Source organism: Balaenoptera physalus, assembly GCF_965194825.1.
Source record: "Balaenoptera physalus genome assembly, chromosome: 7".
In the NCBI taxonomy this organism is placed as follows: Eukaryota; Metazoa; Chordata; class Mammalia; order Artiodactyla; family Balaenopteridae; genus Balaenoptera; species Balaenoptera physalus.
Window position 1 is genome coordinate 97,029,904 of NC_138886.1, and position 19,629 is coordinate 97,049,532.

Here is a 19,629-nt window from a genome sequence, read left to right on the forward strand (position 1 = left end):
TGTTTTATTCTAAAAACTTCCTTTTTAGGAAGGAAATTCTGTAATATGCTACAACATAGACAAACCTTGAATACATTATGTTAAGTGAAATAAACCAGTAACAAAAAGACAAAAACTGTATGAGTCCACTGATATGAGGCATTTACAGTAGTCAAAATCAAAAAGACAGAACATATAATGGTGGTTGCCAGAGGCTGGGGGAATGGAGAAGTTGAGTTGTTTAATAAGTATACAGTTTCAGATTTACAATGAAAAGAGTTATAAGGATGGATGGTGGAGATGGCTGCACAGCAATGTGAATGTATTTAGTACCACTGAACTGAATGCTTACAAATTATTAATATGGTAAACTTTATGTTAGATATATATTTAACTCAATAAAAAAGAAAGGTTAAAAAAAAAGAAAGGAAAAAAAAGAGACATCACTGAAAGCTAACATGAAACAAAGCTGTGTCTGGGTCCCACTCTGCATCCTGTCTGGGTTTGCTGGCATCACAGAAACCCATCTGGGTACTTGGCAAGTTTGAGAACAGGATGTGGGCACCTGTAGGAAAGTTCAATGTGTGCGTGACAAATGCTTCCCTGCCACTTGGAAGGGCACCACACATTGGGTATAATGAATTAAATGGCGCCCCCACTGAATATGTCCATGTTCTAATCCCTGGAACCTGTTAGTGTGACCTTATTTTGGAAAAGGGTCTTCGCATATGTAATTATATCAAAAACTAATTTGCAATCATTCTAGATTATCCAGGTGGGCCCTAAATCTAATGACAAGTGTCCTTATAATAAGAGGAGAAGACACAGACAGAAAGGAGGAGAAGGACCATGTGAAAATGGAGGCAGAGATTGGAGTGCGCAGCCACAAGCCAAGGAATGCCAACAGCCATTCGCTGAAGTTGGAAATTGCAAGGAAAGGAATCTTTTCTAGAGTCTCCAGAGAGATCGTGGCCCTGCAAACACCTTGATTTTGGACTTCTGGCCTCCAAAACTGTGAGAAAATAAATTTCTGCTCTTTTAAGCCAAAAAAGAAGGAAAGAATGGCTGATACCTTCCCAATCTGGGGAGAGAATATTTGGACATACAAGTTCATGAAGCTAATAGGTCAACACCAAATATCAACCCAAAATGATCTTCTCTAAGACACACTATTAAAAAACTGTGTAAAATCAAAGACAAAGAGAGAATTTTTTAAACTGTCAAGAGAAAAACAAACCCTCACATAATAAAGGAACCCCCAATAAGGCTATCAGTGGATACTCAGTGGAAACCTTGCAAGCGAGGAGAGAGCGGGATGAAAAATTCAAAGCGCAGAAAGAGAAACACTGCCAAAGAAGTTTATCCAGCAAAGCTATCTTTCAGAAATGAAGAAGAGATGTTTGTTCTCAAACAAAAGCTCAAGGAGCTATTCTACACTAGACCTGCCTCACAAAAAACGCTGATAGGATTTCTTCAAGCTGAAAGGAAATGACGGTAATTACTAACATGAGAACATATGAAAATATAAAACATTCTGGTAAAGGTATATATATAGAGAAATTCAGAATACTGTAATACTGTAATACAGTGTCGTGTTAATCACTTTAGTATAAAGGTTAAAGGACAAAATTATTAAAAATGACAATAATAATAATTTGTAAAAATATACAATATACAAAGAGGTAAATTTTGACATGAAAAACATAAAATGTGGGGTCGGGGAGTAAAAGGGTAGCATTTTGGTATGCAATTGAAGTTAAGTTGTCATCAACTTAAAATAAACTGTTACATCTATGTTTTATGTAAGGTTCATGGTAACCACATAGCAAAAACCTACAATAGATACATAACAGTTAAAGAGAGAAGAATCAAAGCTTACATTACAGAAAATCATCAATTCACAAAGAAAGCAAGAGAGGAAGAAAGAACAATGGAACTACAAAAGAGTCAGAAGAATATTAATAAGATGGCATTAGTAAGTCCTTACCCATCAACAGTTATTTTAAATATAAATGGATTAAATTCTCCAGTCAAAAGGCAGAGGAACTGGATGTTTTTTAAAAAAAGATCCAACTAAATGCTCCCTACAGAAAACTCACTTCAGCTTCAAAGACACATACAGACTGAAAGTGAAGGGAAAAAAAAATATTTCCTGCAAATGCAAACAACATGAGAACATGGATAGCTATACTTATATCAAACAAACGACTTTACTTAATTTTTTTAACATTTTTATTGGAGTATAATTGCTTTATAATGATGTGGTAGTTTCTGCTGTATAACAAAGTGAATCAGCTATACATATACATACATCCCCATATCTCCTCCCTCTTGCATCTCCCTCCCACCCTCCCTATCCCACCCCTCTAGATGGACACAAAGCCCCGAGCTGATCTCTCTGTGCTATGTGCCTTCTTCCCACTAGCTATCTATTTTACATTTGGTAGTGTATATATGTCCACGCCACTCTCTCACTTCTTCCCAGCTTACCCTTCCCCCTCCCCGTGTCTTCAAGTCCATTCCCTATGTCTGCATCTTTGACAAAGAGACTTTAACTCAAACACTGTAACAAGAGACAAAGAAGATCATTACATAATGATAAAGGGGTTGATCCTACAGCTAAAATCACACTCAAGTGTGAAAGGGTGAAAGCTTTTCCTCTAAGATCAGAAACAAGAAAACAAGACAAGGGTACCCAGAGTGGCACCACACATATTCAACATGATACCAGAAGTCCCAACCAGAGAAGTCAGGCAAAAATAAGAAATAAAAGGCATGCAAGTCAGAAAGAAAGGAGTAAAACTGTTTGCATATTTATGATCTCATAGACAGAAAATCCTGAAGACTCCATCAAAAACTGTTAGCACTAATTTTTAAAATTCAGTAAAGTTCCAGGATACAAAAATCAACATCCAGATATCAATTGCATTTCTATACTCTAGCAACCAAATATCTGAAAAAGAAATAAAGAAAACAATCTTATTTATAATAGTATCCAAAATAATTAAATACTTAGGAACAAATTTAACCAAGGAGGCAAAAGATCTGTACACTGCAACTATATGACTTTGATGAAAGAATTTGACAGACACAAATAAATGGAAAGATACCCCATGTTCATGGATCAGAAGAATTAACATTGTTAAAATATCCACATTACCCAAGGCCATCTACAGATTCAATGTCATTCCTATCAAAATTCCAAGGGCATTTTTCACAGAAATAGAAAAAACAATCCTAAAATTCAAATGGAACCACAAAGACCACGAAAAACCAAAGCAATCTTGACAAAGAATAAACAAAGCTGGAGTTACCACACTTCCTGTTTTCAAACCTTATTACAAAGTTATAGTAATCAAAAGAGTATGGCATAAAAACAGACACATAAAACAATGGAACAGAGTAGACAGCCCGGAAATAAACCCACACATATACAGTCAATTATTATTTGACAAGGGAGCCAAGCATACTCACTGGGGAAAGGATAGTCTCTTCAAATAATGGTGTTAGGAAAACTGGATATCACGTGTAGAAGATGAAGCTGGACTCTTAACTTACACCACTCACAAAAATTACCTCAAAATAGATTAAAGACATAAACATAAGACCTGAAACTGTAAAACTCCTAGAAGAGAACATAGGGTAGAAGCTCCTTGACATTTGTCTTAGTGATATGACATCAAAAGCACAAACAACAAAAACAAAAATTAAAAAATGGGACTACATCAAATTAAAAACCTTCTGTACAGCAAAGAAACAATTCACAAAATGAAAAGGCAACCTATGGAATGAGAGTAATATTTGTAAACAAACTAATAAGGGGTTAATATCCAAAATACGTAAGAAATTCATTTAACTCAACAGCAAAAAACCAAGCAATTCAATTAAAAAATGGACAGAAGATCTAAATAGACAGTTTTCCAAAGAACACATATAAATGACCAACAGGTGTATGAAAAGATGCTCAACATCAATAATCATTAATGAAACACAAATCAAAACCACAATAAGATATCACTTCAAACCTATTAGAATGGCTATCATAAAAAAGACAAAAGATAAAAGTGGAGGAAAAGGAATGCTTGTACACTGTTGGTGGGAATGTAAATTGGTACAGCCATTATGCAAAACAGTATGCTCAAAAAATTAAAAAGAGAACTACCATATGATCCAGCAATCCCACTTCTGGGTATATAGCCAAAGGAAACGGAATAAAATTACTAATTACTATCTCAAAGAAATATCTGCACTCCCATATTCACTGAAGCATTATTCACAATAGCCAAGATATGGAAACAACCTTAGTGTCCATCAACAGAAGAATGGTTAAAGAAGATGTGACAAATATATCTATATATATATAGATATACACACAATGGAATATTATTTAGCCAAGAAAAAGAATGAAATCTTGCCTTTTGAGCAACATGGATTGACCATGAGGGCATTATGCTAAGTGAAATAAATCAGAAAGACAAATACTGTGTGCTATCACTTATACATGGAATGTAAAAAAGCTGAAACTCACAGAAACAGAGTAGGGTGGTAGTTGCCAAGGTCTAGGAATTGGGGGAAATGGGGAGATGTTGATCAAATGGTGGGAACTTCCAGTTATAAGATGAATAAGTTCTGGTCATCTAACGTACAGCATGGCAACTACAGTTAACTATACTGTATCATATACTTCAAAGTTGCTAAGAGAGTAGATCTCAAATGGCTTAACCACACACACACAAAGGTAACTGTGTGAAGGAATGGAAAAGTTAACTAACCATACTGTGGTAATCATTTTGCAATTATGTATGTGTAGCAAATCATCACATTGTATACCTTAAACTCACTCAATGTTATATGTTAATTATTTCTCAATGAAGATGAAAAACAAAACAAAACTGCAGTCCACCACTGTTCGCTTAGTTGATCAGACTGGCATCCCAACACAGTCTATTGGAGGAAGCCTCCCTCACTCACTTTTGGGAGAAGCCTCTGCCTTGTATGTTAACTAGTTATTCTAGTCACTCCTAGGGTCACCAGCCTAAAAAGCAGGTATGTTGATCTCAGACAAAAAGAGACTGATGAGATGAATCTGTCCTGGCTAAGGTGCCAACTAGTGAATTATAGCCTTTTCAGACCTATACTATAGCACCTTTAAGTTACAGAAGGAGCTGAGAAGGACCTTAAGGACTACTCCTTCAAGATCCTATAACAATTTAAGTTGGAATACAGCATATGGTAGACACAGCACAAAGTGGCAGCAGCCAAAGTGCAAATGCACCAAGAACTAACAGTGCCATCTTAGGCAGAACTTGCTGTGTGGTAAAATCAGTTAGAAAGCCAAGAGCAGCCCAGAGGTGGCCCCTCCATTGAACACTTGAGTCATTCTGCTCACTGTGCCAACTGTTCTAAAATTATGTCCAGGATTTAATTTACGGAGGTGACCAAGTGATGATACAGAGAGGCCAATGCCTCTGAAACTCATTAGTTACATTTCCTGAAAGAAGGGAACATGCAACACCACACAGGGCTAGTGGGTAAGTACCAGGTTTGGTCAGGAGGCAGAAGCAGGAACAAGGAGAAAGCCTATGCCAGAGCGTTTATTGGAATTTTGACAGAAAATGTAAGGGAGGGCAGAGTAAACAATTTAGGATTGCTTAGTTTGAATAATTCTGGTGGGTTTTAGGCTATAGATGTGGTCGCTAGTTGCCTGGTACCTGGCCCTGGGACATTTTAGATCAGGGGAAATATTGGCTTAGTGTGTAAGTTAGATGAATGGGGTAATTGGGGCTCTAGACTCCAGATTGGTTGGTTGATTTGCATATGAAAGACAAGCTCCCAGAGAGCCCTTTGCTAGCCCAGTGTGGGGCAGTCTCTCCCTGGCCAGACAGCTTTTTAAGATGTCAAAACATCACAAAATACAGAAAATGAAAACTTGATTAATACACTGCTGCTGCTCTACATGGCCGTTTGTCCACCAGGCTCACTCATCTCAAGACCCATATGCCAGGACCACACAAATGCTGAAGGAGTGTGAACCTGCCTAGGTACAGACACCCTGAACCCATCTGCACGAAGAGGGGCCAGAAATCATCAACATTTATGGGGATTCTTTGGCCCTAGAGAATGGACCAACTCTAAAAATAGAGTTACCATGTGATCTTGCAATCCCACTCCTGGGCATATATCCAGAGAAAAGTCTAATTTGAAAAGATACATGCACTCCAATGTTCATAGTAGCACTATTAACAATACCAAGACATGGAAACAACGTAAGTGTCCATCAACAGATGAATGGATAAAGAAGATGTGCTATTTATATGCAATGGAATATTTCTCAGTCATAAAAAGAGAATGAAATAATGCCATTTCCAGCAACATGGATGGACCGAGAGATTATCATACTAAGTGAAGTAAGTCAAACAGAGAAAGATAAATATCATTTGATATCACTTATATGTGGAATCTAAAAAAAAAAGATACAAATGAACTTATTTATGAAACAGAAATAGATCCGTAGACATAGAAAACAAACTTATGGAACCAAAAGGGAAAGGAGGGGAGGGATAAATTAGGAGTTCAGAATTAACATATACACACGACCATATATATAATAGATAATCAACAAGGACCTACCATATAGCACAGGGAACTATACTCAATATTTTGTAATAACCTGTAAGGGAAAAGAATCTGAAAAGAATCACTTTGCTGTACACCTGAAACTAACACAACATTGTAAATCAACTATACTTCAATAAAAAAAATATAATGCTTCCTTTGGAATTTTCCTGAAGGTCAATGACCAGTGGGTATATTTACTGTGCATTGGCAGGAGGTTATCTTAACCCATGAACTGATTATTTTGCTATCGATGAATAGAAAATTTAGTCCATACATAACAATTTTTTAAAAAGAGACAATTTATTTATTAAATATTTATTTATTTATTTATTTATTTGTTTGTTTGTTTGGCTGTGCCAGGTCTTAGTTGCTGCATGCAGGATCTTCGTCGCGGCATGCAGGATCTTTAGTTGTGGCATGTGGGAATCTTTTAGTTTCGGCATGTGGGATCTAGTTCCTTGACCAGAGATTGAACCTGGGCCCCCTGCATTGGGAGCGTAGAATCTTAACCACTGGACCACCAGGGAAGTCCCGAGACAATTTTTTAAGAAACTGGCAATTCGTCCTTATCATTTTGAGTGCAATTTGAATCTATCCTCACTTGTAAATTCCACTGCCACTTACTTATTGTGAGTCACTTCACCAACCAGAACAATTACTGCGATCCGAATTCCACTCTTTCAATCTTGCAGTAGTGCCTCTGCTCAGCTTCTAAAACTGCCATTTTCTTGTTTAAAACCTTGCCTGGGAAACTGTCCAGCTACAGATTGTAATGGTGACCACCTGAATCTGAATCTCTTCAACCTTCCAAACCAGAAGATCAACAATGACAAGTAAAACAACACAAATAAAGAACACTAATAAAATTGCTATTGGCCATGTTTTAGATATACTAGGGTACAGAGAATACCACGAACTTCTAATTATTTACAAGTAGAGAAATGAAAAACAAGTTTCAACAGGCTCTCATTGAGACAGGCCTGGGACCTGGGACCTTTTGCTGCAGTGCTGCAATGCTTGCACCTGGACAAACCTCTCCTCAAGCAAAAAAATACAAAGAAACCATAAGGGACTAAAAATAACTGCATGCATGTGCAGTTGGGACAAATTATGTACAAAAGATACAAAAAGAACAAAAAACCTCCCTACTGTCACTTCTGAAGACCTAGGAGCAAAAAACCAGGGTGTCCGGAGCAAAAGCAGGGTACTGAGCACGCCCCCTGCACTCAACACCACCAGAGGGGTGGACAAAACACTTAAGCCACCCCTCTGGCCCGACCCCTGGACACCCCCTACGCTCACCCCATATAAAGAACCAGCTCACTTCCCCCCCACCAAGGGAGCAAGTGAGCAAGGGAACCGGTAACTTGTTCTGGCTCCCCACTGCTGCAGCAGGGGCCCCAATAAAGCCTTGCCTGAATTTCTTGTCTGGCCTCTAGTCAATTTCTATTTATTGAGGAAGGCCAAGAACCCTGGTCGGTATCATCATGGCTGGTAAAAGTCTACAGGCATGAAGAATGAGGGAAGGCAAACTTAAGAGATTCTGTGAAAAAGAAGAGTGGAACAGAAGATGCAGATAAAGATAGACAAAATCACTTCCAGAAAGTGAAATTACAAGACTAAGTGTCAAAATGTTAAACACAAGTTGAAGAATTGTCCATTTCTGGCATCAGCTATAAGAATTGGGCTTGAAAGTAAGCAGAACTCTAGGTATTAGCCTTTGGGAAGCATTGCTTCTGGGGGGAGAATCTGCCAAATGGAGAAGTGGTGGCAGCGAAAAGAAAGAAGGAAGAAAAAGGAAGAAGTAAAAGTTAAGGATCCTACAGAAACCAAAGACAAACATGTCACACCACCTCTCCTCTCTTTCTGCCACCATCCCAACCATTACCAACATAATCAAAAATTTTAAATGCATTTTAAAATACTGGTAAAAGAGGGCACTCTTACGCCAGGAAAATTATCAACAAAAGGGCTAGGATTGAAAAAAAATTAACTCAATTCAACATAAAGTACTACAAAAAGTAAATAGAAAATTCAAATTAAAATATTTCCTGTGACAGATATTCTTTCCAAAAATTAGTAAGGGAGCAGAAGAATACTGTAACAAACTTCTAAATTGAATTAAATATTCATAAACAAGCAATTAGTTTTAAAACAATAAGTTTTTTAACATTGAATGCATGCATTGAATCAGCAATTTTAAAAACTAATGACAAAAAAGGACAAAACACACAAAAAATTCAATGAAAGTCAATCAAGTTCAGAAAAGGAATTGAAGAAAAAGACAAAGTCCACCAGGGAAGGAAGAACAAATTAGAGGGTGCCCAAGAGAGTACAGATTGGAATAAAATTTTAATAAGGGACTTTGAGGAAAGGCAGGAAGACAACCAAGAGAGTACATCTGAGATTTTTTTAAAAGAGTAAAAATGTTTAAGGAGAAAGTGGATGAAATGCCAGGCAGGCAAGAAAAAAAAATCTGATCTTTATATAATTAGAGTTACTAGAAATGAAAAAGAAACACAACAGAAATAAATATTGATATTTAAATCTGTAAGGCAAGAAAACTATCTGGAAATAAAAGATAACTTAAATTTACATGTTGAGAGGGCCTACCTTGTACCCGGGAAAATGATTAAAAAACAAATCACTTTGAGAAATATGTTAGTAAAATGACTCTAAGGAAAAAAATCATCAGGTCCTCTAAACAAAATAATCAAATTATCTATAATGAGAAGAATATTAGTCTAGCACCAGCCTCTCAACAGCAGCATACAATGCAAAGCAACAGTGGAACAGCATTTTCAAAATATTCCATAGAACAAAAGTTACCCAAGGTTTTTATATTCAGCCAAGCTGCCTTTAACGTATCGAGTCTATAAGTAAACAGTTTCGACTGTGCAAGAACCCAGGGACTATTGTGCAGGTGAGTCATTCATGAGGAATCTACAATAGGATGAGCTCATGTCAACAGCACACACTGAGGAAACCTTGGTAAATGATTGCTGGTGATTATTTAACATATTTAATTGTAAATCAAATACCAACACAAGAGTAGGGTAATGGGTGAGAGAATAGTGTTTAATTGTTACATGTTCCGACTATGTGGAAAGAATTCCATTAAAAATGGGAGGAGAAGAGAGGGAGAAGAGTGAAATTTGAAAAAGGTAACTGACTGTTGTATATATGAGTGTCAGTGAGTACCATTTAAAACTGACAGACTAAGTAGCAAAAGATTTTTTAAGAAAAAGGAAAATTAAGGGCACTGTAACAGGTATACATATAAAGAGTACTTAGAACAAAACAGAATCTAAAAACCTAATAAAATAATAAAAGAAAATTTTGTTATATTTATTGTAAATAAAACATATCAATTATAGCATAAAATAATATGTCAGAATTGAAACAAAATGTACTTGTAACATTAAAAGTAGATGGGCAAGGAAAAAAAAAAAAGAATGCACCAACTTGATCGACCAGGGTCAAGGCACACATACCAAGGCCCACAGCCCCTGAATGCCCCACTCAAAATTCTCATAGAGTCTCCCATACACGTATGCACTGATGCCTGAATATTCTTACTTGACACACACACACACACACACACACACACTCACACACACACACACACACACACCAGTGATAAATGCTGATGAATGCTTAATAAAATGCTTTCCAAGGTTAGGTAGGAAAGCTTTGATTTACGGAGCTTCACAACTTACCTGGTGTAACTATTCTCAGCATGACTAATTTCAACCTGACGTCACAGAGCTGGGAAGAGATACGCACCATTGACTATACCAAGCTAGTACGAGCCAGTTCCAGCGCACCCCATCCCCTTTCATGTGAATATGTGCACACAGTCTGACTGCACCCTGAGTAACACCCTGAACTCTCACCCCAAATATACAAACAAAACCACACTACATATCTCCAGAACATATCTCAGAACATACAATCTTTCATATACACTAAACACACCCATACAACTGCTACCTGAAACCTGAATGTACATACAAAACACCTCTCACTACCTGATTTTTACACAAAACCACCCACCTTGAATGTGCTCAAATACCAACATATGCAACCAACACACTACCTGTATATTCACAACAAATAACCTGTAGACACATAGGCTCTCAAAAAACACCAAGTATACAATTGTTTCATGAACCACCAAAAAAATGCCCACACACAATCCCACAGTCCCAAAATACATATACTCCACAATTCCTGAACACACAACCTATACAGCCTCTCTGTTTCCAAATACATACACTGAACCTCTCCCATATCTCAGAATACACACCCCGTAAGCCCCATGAACCTAAAGACACACACACAGGCACAAAACAACCAAACTTACCAAATATATAGAGGACCATCCCATGAACATTGAAAATACACATATAAGCAACTCCACCAAGTTCTTCAACCAGTACATTCCAGAAGTGACACAAAGAGGATCCCTGAATACTTTAATACACACACAAAGCCCTTATGCACACTCTCATAAACTAACCATGAACATACACCCCTCATGCTCAGATACATACAAGACACAAAAACACCAACAATCCCTCAACTGTAGCTACTATACACTCATGACCCCCACACACTCATGGACACACACACCAGCAAATATTCCCAATCTCTAAATATATATATCCCCCCAAACACTATACATCATCCTTACATTTCCAGAATCCAACATTACCACCACAATCCCCAAACATTTCCAAACACAAAAATCCCAGCATTCCGGGAAACCACTGTGACCATTTCTGACAATCTCAAACCCTATGAATTCACCCATGCCCTGATGGATATACACACAAACCAGTACACACTCCTAAGACACATGGACACATCTCCAGCATATCATATATAAATACACATAAAACCCCTTCCAAGTCCCAAATTACACACCTTAAACCTCCATACCCCTAAATACTTACTTAGAACCATATCATATACTTCCAGTACAAATAAATTCTCCCATTCTCCTGTATACACATAACTCCATTACTATATCAACACAAAAATACTCACTTCCAGATACAAATAACCCCCAATGAAAAATGTAAACACATACTCTAGAAAATATTCATCTAATCTGCTACGCTCCTTGAATACACACACAAACTCAACATACATGTTTCTCACCACAAGCCCCAAATATACCCCCAATTACTCAGCATACTACACATATGGAAATATACCAACCTATAACCAAAAATAAACATAAGGCTTCACACTATCTGCATATACATAATCCCACACTCCCAAATACTCACACTGAAATAACACCACCTGCTTCCAGAACACAGATTCATATAAACCCCACACCAAACAACACATTCATATGCACATATACATTATACCACCAGTCCCATAAAATAGTCATACACCTGCCCTCACACACCCCAAAACACACAATTCCTGAAAACCACCAAAAGAAACGCACATAATACAGCATGCCCTAAATATACAAATGATCCCTCTACATTTCAAAAATAGGCAAAACACATGACCCTACACCAAAAATAATAAACACAAGTACTTTTTCCAACTTTTCCACTATGTACATGCAGCTAACCCTTCAACTCACGCCATTTGTGTTAAATTCTTGTGGAAGAAGATGAGGGTGCAAGGCTGCAGGCTCGGTCCTCCCAGGGAAACCATTCACCTCCCAGCCCCCCTCCACAGGGAACCTGCAGAGTTGGCGATGAGCATAGACACTGCTTGGATCAGGTGGGAACTGGTCTTTGCATCTCATCAGTGACTAGACTGTTCTGGGCTGGGTCCTGGACCCACTAGGAAAGACCTAGTGAGTGTTTGCTGAAGGAATGAATGAACACACTTTGAAACACGTGTGCCCATGATTAGTCTAGAGGGGACACAGTGCAGCATGGTGGCTGTCAGGTTGGGTGTTGGGGTTATAGGTGAAGTCCCCTTCTCAGAACGTTCTCTGATAGCACACTGCTTCAGTCAAGACATAAGAGAAAAAGTAGCAGATGTTTATGGGGATGAAAGCACTTATCTCAAAGAAAATGCCTTAAATACTAGAAAAGGTGGGTGCGAGGTGATTCCCGAGGTGGGAGTGAGGGAGAGAGACCCCATCTGTGAGAGAGCTCACAGGGCTGGCTCTGGCCTCCACACTGCCAGTGGGAGGACCATGTGAAGACCCTGAAGAGTTGAGGTGTGGCCTCGCGTTTCAGCAGGGCGGGCTGGTGAAAGTCAAGGCCGACAGGCTTTGTTAGTTTCAGCTGAGTTTGGGGAACTGGATGGGACCTTGGTGTGGATAGGGGTGCTGGGGCTAGCTGACTCCACATCTAGGCATTTACCCCATGAGCTGCATTTCCACAGGTTATTCTGTTTTTGTAGAAGCAAAAAGGTGGAGTCACCAAAATGCCCACAACAGGGCTTGGGAAGATAAACATGGCACATGGTGCAACAAAACGCCACGTGGCCATCAACAGAGGAAGGTGAACTGGAAGTGATGGTCTTCAGTGAGCATGAATACAGCAAGGTCCACTCGCCCATTGGCTGGGCTAGGTTCCCCGGGGAGGGCGGGGGGGAGTGGGACAGCACCCCAGGACTGCCCACCATGAGAGCAGCTCCCCTGCTGGCACAAGCCCAAGGGAAGTGTGGGAACCCTCACCAGGATGTTCTGAGCAACCTTCTCCAAAAAGCCCATCAGTGTCACCTTAGTGACGGAGTATAGGGCCATGGTCCTCCGTGCTGCAGGCACCTACACACCGACCACAGGCCTCGTGGACACTCACAGTGGAAGCAGCAGCAGGACTTCCGGGCGTGAGGCCCTGCTCCATGACATTGCAGACAGGGCGCTCAGACTCGAGCTAGGTTCCCTGGGCCCTTGTGGTTTTGAGGTTGGAAAGGCTCACCCGGTGCCTCTCCTGCCCTGCCCTTGCCCTGGCAAAGTCATCTGCAAGGTTTGCAAATGTTCGTTTGGTAGCAAAATGACAGACAACAAAACAGCAACCAGGCTGTGATTACTGTGAAAGCAGGGTTGGGGCCACCTCTGGGGTGTCAGGACCCAGGAAGACAGAGTTCTGGCATCACTGCAGGTGTCACGTGAGTGTGTACTTTGTAGTGATTCTTTAGGTAGTTTAATGCATGTTTCTGGGTTTGTTTTGCATTTTGCAGTAGAAAGTGTTTACAATATAAATAGACAAACCAATGACCGGAATTTTGAGGAAAGTGAGGCAGCAGTGTGCCTGGCCTACCCCCACTTGGGCAAACCCAGGAGGGAAAGGGTCCATGTGTAGAAAATGCCTCTGAGGACACAGAAGCCGGCACCTCCTGTGGCCCATGTGGAGGGAAACAGGCAGGGGGTGGAGTGTGAGAGACCTGCTGGGCTCCCGGAATGCTGAGTCCTACTCTGTATTCTTGTTGGAAAAGGTGGGATTAAAATGCTGCTGTGAATGGAGTCCCAAGCTGTTGCTCTCAAAGCAGGTGTTCAGGCCCTGGCTTGCCTGGGCTGCAGGGAGGGGGGGACTGAGGGGGGTTGGGTCACTCTGAAGAGAGCAGGATGCAGCCTCATGGAGACCCAGCTGAGGTGACCTGATGGATGTCCCTGCCCTTGCGGAGATCACCTCCTTTGGGGGTGTGATAACGGGCCAGGCTACCTTGGGACCCCGTGAGTGAATGCTGGTGCTGGTGCTTTGTGAATGGCCGGTCCCTGTGCACCCCTGGGCCATGCTGGCCCCTCCCCAGGTGCCACCCTGAGAACACCCTGGACTCCAGTCAGCACTACCTACAGTCATCGGTCCATGTGGTGTGGGGAACGCTGGCCTCTACCACTGGAGCCGGGCATGGGCTGCAGTCAGCCATGGGGACCACGGGGTGGAGGGTCTGGCTAGCAGGGACCAGGCATGGACTAACTGACCAATCCAGCAGCCCTCACCCCAACCATGGCACAGGCTGACAGTGGGCCCTGGGAGGGGAGACGCTGACCCAGCCCTAGCATAATCTGGGGAGGATGGAGCGCTCAGGGCCATGGTCCTTAGGTGCCTAGAGCTGCAGTGACCAATCCTCCTATGTTCTGGCCTAGGCTGCCTACTGGAAGCACTGCAGATGTCTGCTCTGTCACATTTATGGTGACATTGGGGGTTGGCAGATAGGAAACTGAGGCCCAAGAGGTGAACTTATCGCAGGGCACCCAGCCTAGGCATCTCTCCCTCAGGGTGGTGTGGCCTACAGTGGCCCAGGGGCTGGACTTGAGTCCAGGCCACACTCCTGATGGCCACATACAGACCTTCATCTTGAGGCTAAAGGCCTTGCTCAGTGGGGAGCTCAGAAGAGTGAGATGGGTCAGTTAGCACAGATTCATCTCCAACTGGCTCAGGGCCTGCTGGGAAGATGGAGGTACCAGCACCAGAGGGGCAGGGTCCCTGGGCTGGGACCTGAGTGTCTGTTGCAGAGAAGCAGATGCTTCGATGAGGATGAGTTCAGGCAGGGCTGTGGGTCCCTCAGGGACCTCACCTCTCTGCGGAGGTGACTTCTGACCCTAGGGCTGACGGAGGAGACAGAGCCAGCCACTCAGAAGCTGAGCGAAGGTGTTCTGGGGGTCGGCAGGGCAGGGAGACGTCAGCCCCTATGAGGACAGCTCAAAGAAAAGAAAACTGGTCTGGACCCATGGGCAGAGGCTGAGCTCACGCATGATGGGAGACATGGAAATTAAAGGCTTGCTGGGATATGGCGTTTCTTCTAATGCAAAAGTCAATTAACGTGCTCTGTGGGCAAGTCTGCATCACTGGTGGGAGTGTAAATTGGTACAACCTCTCCTGAGAGCAATTTGACAAAATCTGACACAATTACAAATGCATAAACTTCTGACTCAGCAGCTGGTTCAGGGTTGGCCAAGCAGGTGAGTGCATGGTACAGCTGTGGGACAGCTGTGGCTGCCAGAAAGGCATAAAAACAAAAAATGGAATTCACCCAAATAGAAATAACCACTGCTGATATCTGGTGTATTTTCTTTGAGATCATTCCTTTATTTGCTCTTTTAACAATTGTTCCTTGACCTTCCAGGATACACCAAGCTTTCTTGAGCCAGGAATCCAGTGTGGAGTGTATCAGTCCACATTTGCTGCAGTAACAAGTGATCATAAACCCCTTGGCCTAGGATAATGAAGGGTTACCCAGGCCTCCCCCTGGAACTTTGTCATTTCCAATCGTTTGGCACTTATAGTAACTCTAAGGTAAACCACTCTAGGTCTAAATCTTTGCTTTCCTCAGGGTAGATCCCAAAAGTGAATCAGAGTAAGAATAAGTGTGAGGCTTTTCCAAGCTGCTTTCCTGAAAGGCTGGACCAACCGACTTGCTCACAGCTTGCCTGTCTGCACCGGGCCTTATTATTAAACCAGGACTGCTAATCTCCATGTGAAGATGCCTGTTAGTCTTACTTGCCTTATGACAGGTCCTGGTGAGACGAAACTGTGGTTCTACACATTCCGTGACTTTCTGTGCTTGTCTGAGCATGACTTTCACTCTCTTTTCTTTTGGGAATTTGGACTTTTCCACTCATACTGAACCCATATTGACTCATATGAGTTTTTGCATATTAATGATAACTCCCCTTACCTTTTGTATCTGCTGTGAATCTTTTTCCTCAAGGAAATGCCTGCCTTTTGATCTTGTTTCTTAATATTTTAAAATTTGGTCAGTTTTACCTTTCCTTTTTTTTAAAAAAAATTTTATTTATTTATTTATTTGGTAATGCCAGGTCTTAGTTGCGGCAGGTGGGCTCCTTAGTTGTGGCTCATGGGTTCCTTAGTTGCTGCACGTGGCCTCCTTAGTTGTGGCATGCGAACTCTTAGCTGCAGCATGCATGTGGGATCTAGTTCCCTGACCAGGGATCAAACCCAGGCCCCCTGCATTGGGAGCACAGAGTCTTAACCACTGTGCCACCAGGGAAATCCCCTACCTTTCCTTTTTAAATCTCCCTTCTCTCTTCCCTGCCCAGTCCCCTGTTGCTCTTGTGTCTGGAAGTTCCCCCCAACACACACACACATCTATGAATGTTCATGGAAATCTCCCTCTGGCTGAGACAAAGCCTCTTTTGAACCTGGAGCCCTGGTTCTGTAGCCTGCTCACTGTATGCTCTTGCCCTTTTCATCTCTGAACCTCGGTTTCTCCTCCTGTTAAAAGACCTACTTTGCTCTTGCTGGTGTCTGCGCTGGCCTCCGCCCCTCAGCTTCAGAACCAAGGCACCCTGCCCCCCACCACCACTCACATCCTCAGAGACACAGACCAGAAACATGTCAAGCCCCACACAGCACACGATGCCCCACATCCTTATCCCGTGGATTCTAGGGCTCAGCTCCTGCCTGGCTGTCCCTGTGATAATGATGCAGAAATCACCCCAGGCCCCGAGGCTGCCTGTAGTACCCCGCTGATGCCCTGCGGATGCCAGTCATGTTTCAGGTCCTTATTCAAAGCAGAGTATGCTTCTGGTCATTGGTGCTCAATTATCTTGCAAAATGGCAATTCTGTCTCTAAGACAGATAAGTATTTGTTAATTGAGGGGTCACTGCTATGGTTTATTGATCAGTGACTTCATTCCTGGATGTGTAGTTCGCATAAAACCTTCTAGAAAAACACGTTGCAGCCTGATGGTCCCAGTGGCTGTGACCTGCTCCTTTAGCAGGTGTGTGCGGAGCGCTGAGCCCAGGAGGGCAGCATTAGTGTTTAATGAGCACCTACTGTGTGCCAGGTTGTCTTGGACCTTTGCATTCTCCCTTGCGTGGCCTGATGAGGTGAGCCATTTAGCAGATGAGAAAACTGAGGCCACGAGGGTAGGAAGTGTGCGTGGGGCTCCCTGGGGGTTGGTGCAGGTCTTCAAAGGGGAACCAAGCCTGCTTCCCCAAGGTCAAGGTCAGGGTGTAGGTGGGATGCTTCCCCTTATTTTGGAACAAGCCCTCCTCCCACATGCAGTCCTTGGACCCATGGGAGACAAGTGCCCAGTCTGGCACATCAGAACATCCCAGCCCTGTCTACAGGGGTGGTTCAGGGATGAACACGTGACCTGTCAGCTAAAGACATTCCGTTCCTGGGCTTTCCCTAGGGCTATGGAGGGAAAAGCTGGGAATTTCGACGTGGCGCTGCTGGTGGACATGCGTGCCTCCTCCAGGAAGGGTCAGACTGTGCATGAAGCCACCGCAGAAGGGAGCATAGCTGAAAGACAGGCAGTGCCTCCTCACGCAATGTGGCCATTTTCCGCTGTGTGCACTGGGCCTGGCCCCCAGTAGGCTCGACAGGTGTTTGATGATATATTATGTCACCTGGGCACCTCTTCATTCTGAATGAACAGGCATTCCCAGGGGCAGGCATTGCAATTCGAGCTGGGTCTGCTGGAAAACCCCAAGTCAAGCAGGCTGAGTCTCCAGCCAGAGGAAAGTGCCTCTTCTGCATCACATGGAAAACTGTGTGGCTCCCCTGGGAGCTGATGGGGGCTGACGAGGCCCACTGAGTGTAAAGTGGAAACTCTGGGTGGGAGAGACCCCTGGGAACCCCTGGGGTAGTCAGCTACCCCAGCTGGCAGGACAACCTGACTCGGCCACTGGTCAGAAGCTGCCCTGGACAGTGGCATGGCTCTGGTCTGAGGACCCCTGCCAAGCTACTGTGGCACCTGGCTCTCCATGCTCCTTCTCTCTGCTCTGTCCGCACGAGCCCACATGTCTGCCCCTCCACTGGCTAGCTCTGTGGTCCTGAGCAAATCACTAAGACCTCAAACCTCCATGTCCCCCTGTGGAAATGGGGATTGAATGGCTCTCTTGAATCGGGGCCATTCCTCTCTCCATGACAGGTCCCACCAGCAAGGAGACAGGTGGCAAGGCAGGAGGTGGCCAGAGTCCAGGATGGCTATCATGTTTCAGTCCTACTGGGCTGCTGGACGCCTGGGGATTCCTTTAGTGATTCTTTCACAACCCCGGGAACTGGGTGCCACCACCACCTGGTGACTGAGGAAACTGGAGTTCAGAGAACTTAATTAATGAGTTGAAGGTCATGGCCAAAGTGTGGTGCCAGGATTTGAATCGGATCCATGCCTCTAGACCCTTGCTGGATCAGTGCGCCCCTCTTTCCCAAAGACACGGGCCAGACATTAGGTGGAGTTGCCTCTTGTCCAAAGTGCAGAAAAATGCACAAAAGCAGAAGCATCCACTGTTAACATTTTGGTGTGTTCCCTTCCAGTTTTTCTCCTGTGCACTGTCACTTCAAATTATCTCCTGCCTCATTATAAAACTACACGAAGAGCATTTAAATGGCTTCATCATATTTGACTACGTAGGAATAACACAGTTTACTGAGCCATATTCCAATTGCTGAAAATTTACGTTATTCCTAATGCTTATTATAAACAACCCTTCAGTGAACATCTTTATGCACCACTATCTGCATAGCTGGTCACTTCAGTTGTATAAATTCCCCAAAAGGGAATTACTGACTTAAAGGGTATAAACATTTTTTAGATTCTTGCTCCAACTGCGAACCGCTTTCCAGGAAGCCTGTGCCAATCTGCTCAGTGATTCCACTTGGGCAGCAGGATGAGACAGAGGCAGTGGATCCACGGTGAGCAAGGGCTGGCGTGTGCCATCAGGACCAAGAGGAGAACATGGCCCAGAATTTGGGGCCTCACCGGTATGTGGCTGCTCTGGAGGGCAGTGGATAGAGGTGGTTGGGCCTGAGGTCAAGCTAGAATTGAGGGAGTGTCCTGACTCCTCGGCCTGCCCATTAAGACGGACCCCCTAAGAGGAAGGAGTTTAGAGTTGAGGAGAGAGCTGAGGCTGGGACTGGGTGGAACATCCATTCAATACCAGGGGTTCGATGCCGATGCCAGGTGCTGGCAGGGCTGAGTGAGCACAATGGGGGCTCTGCTCCCATTGAAACCCAGACTGCAGCGCACACTCTGGGTATGGACAGAAGGAAGCTGTGGAGCTTGGAGGGGCAACCACCCCAGGGGATGCTCAGCCCCGGGAATTGGGAGTGTAGAGGAGGAAGCTGCTG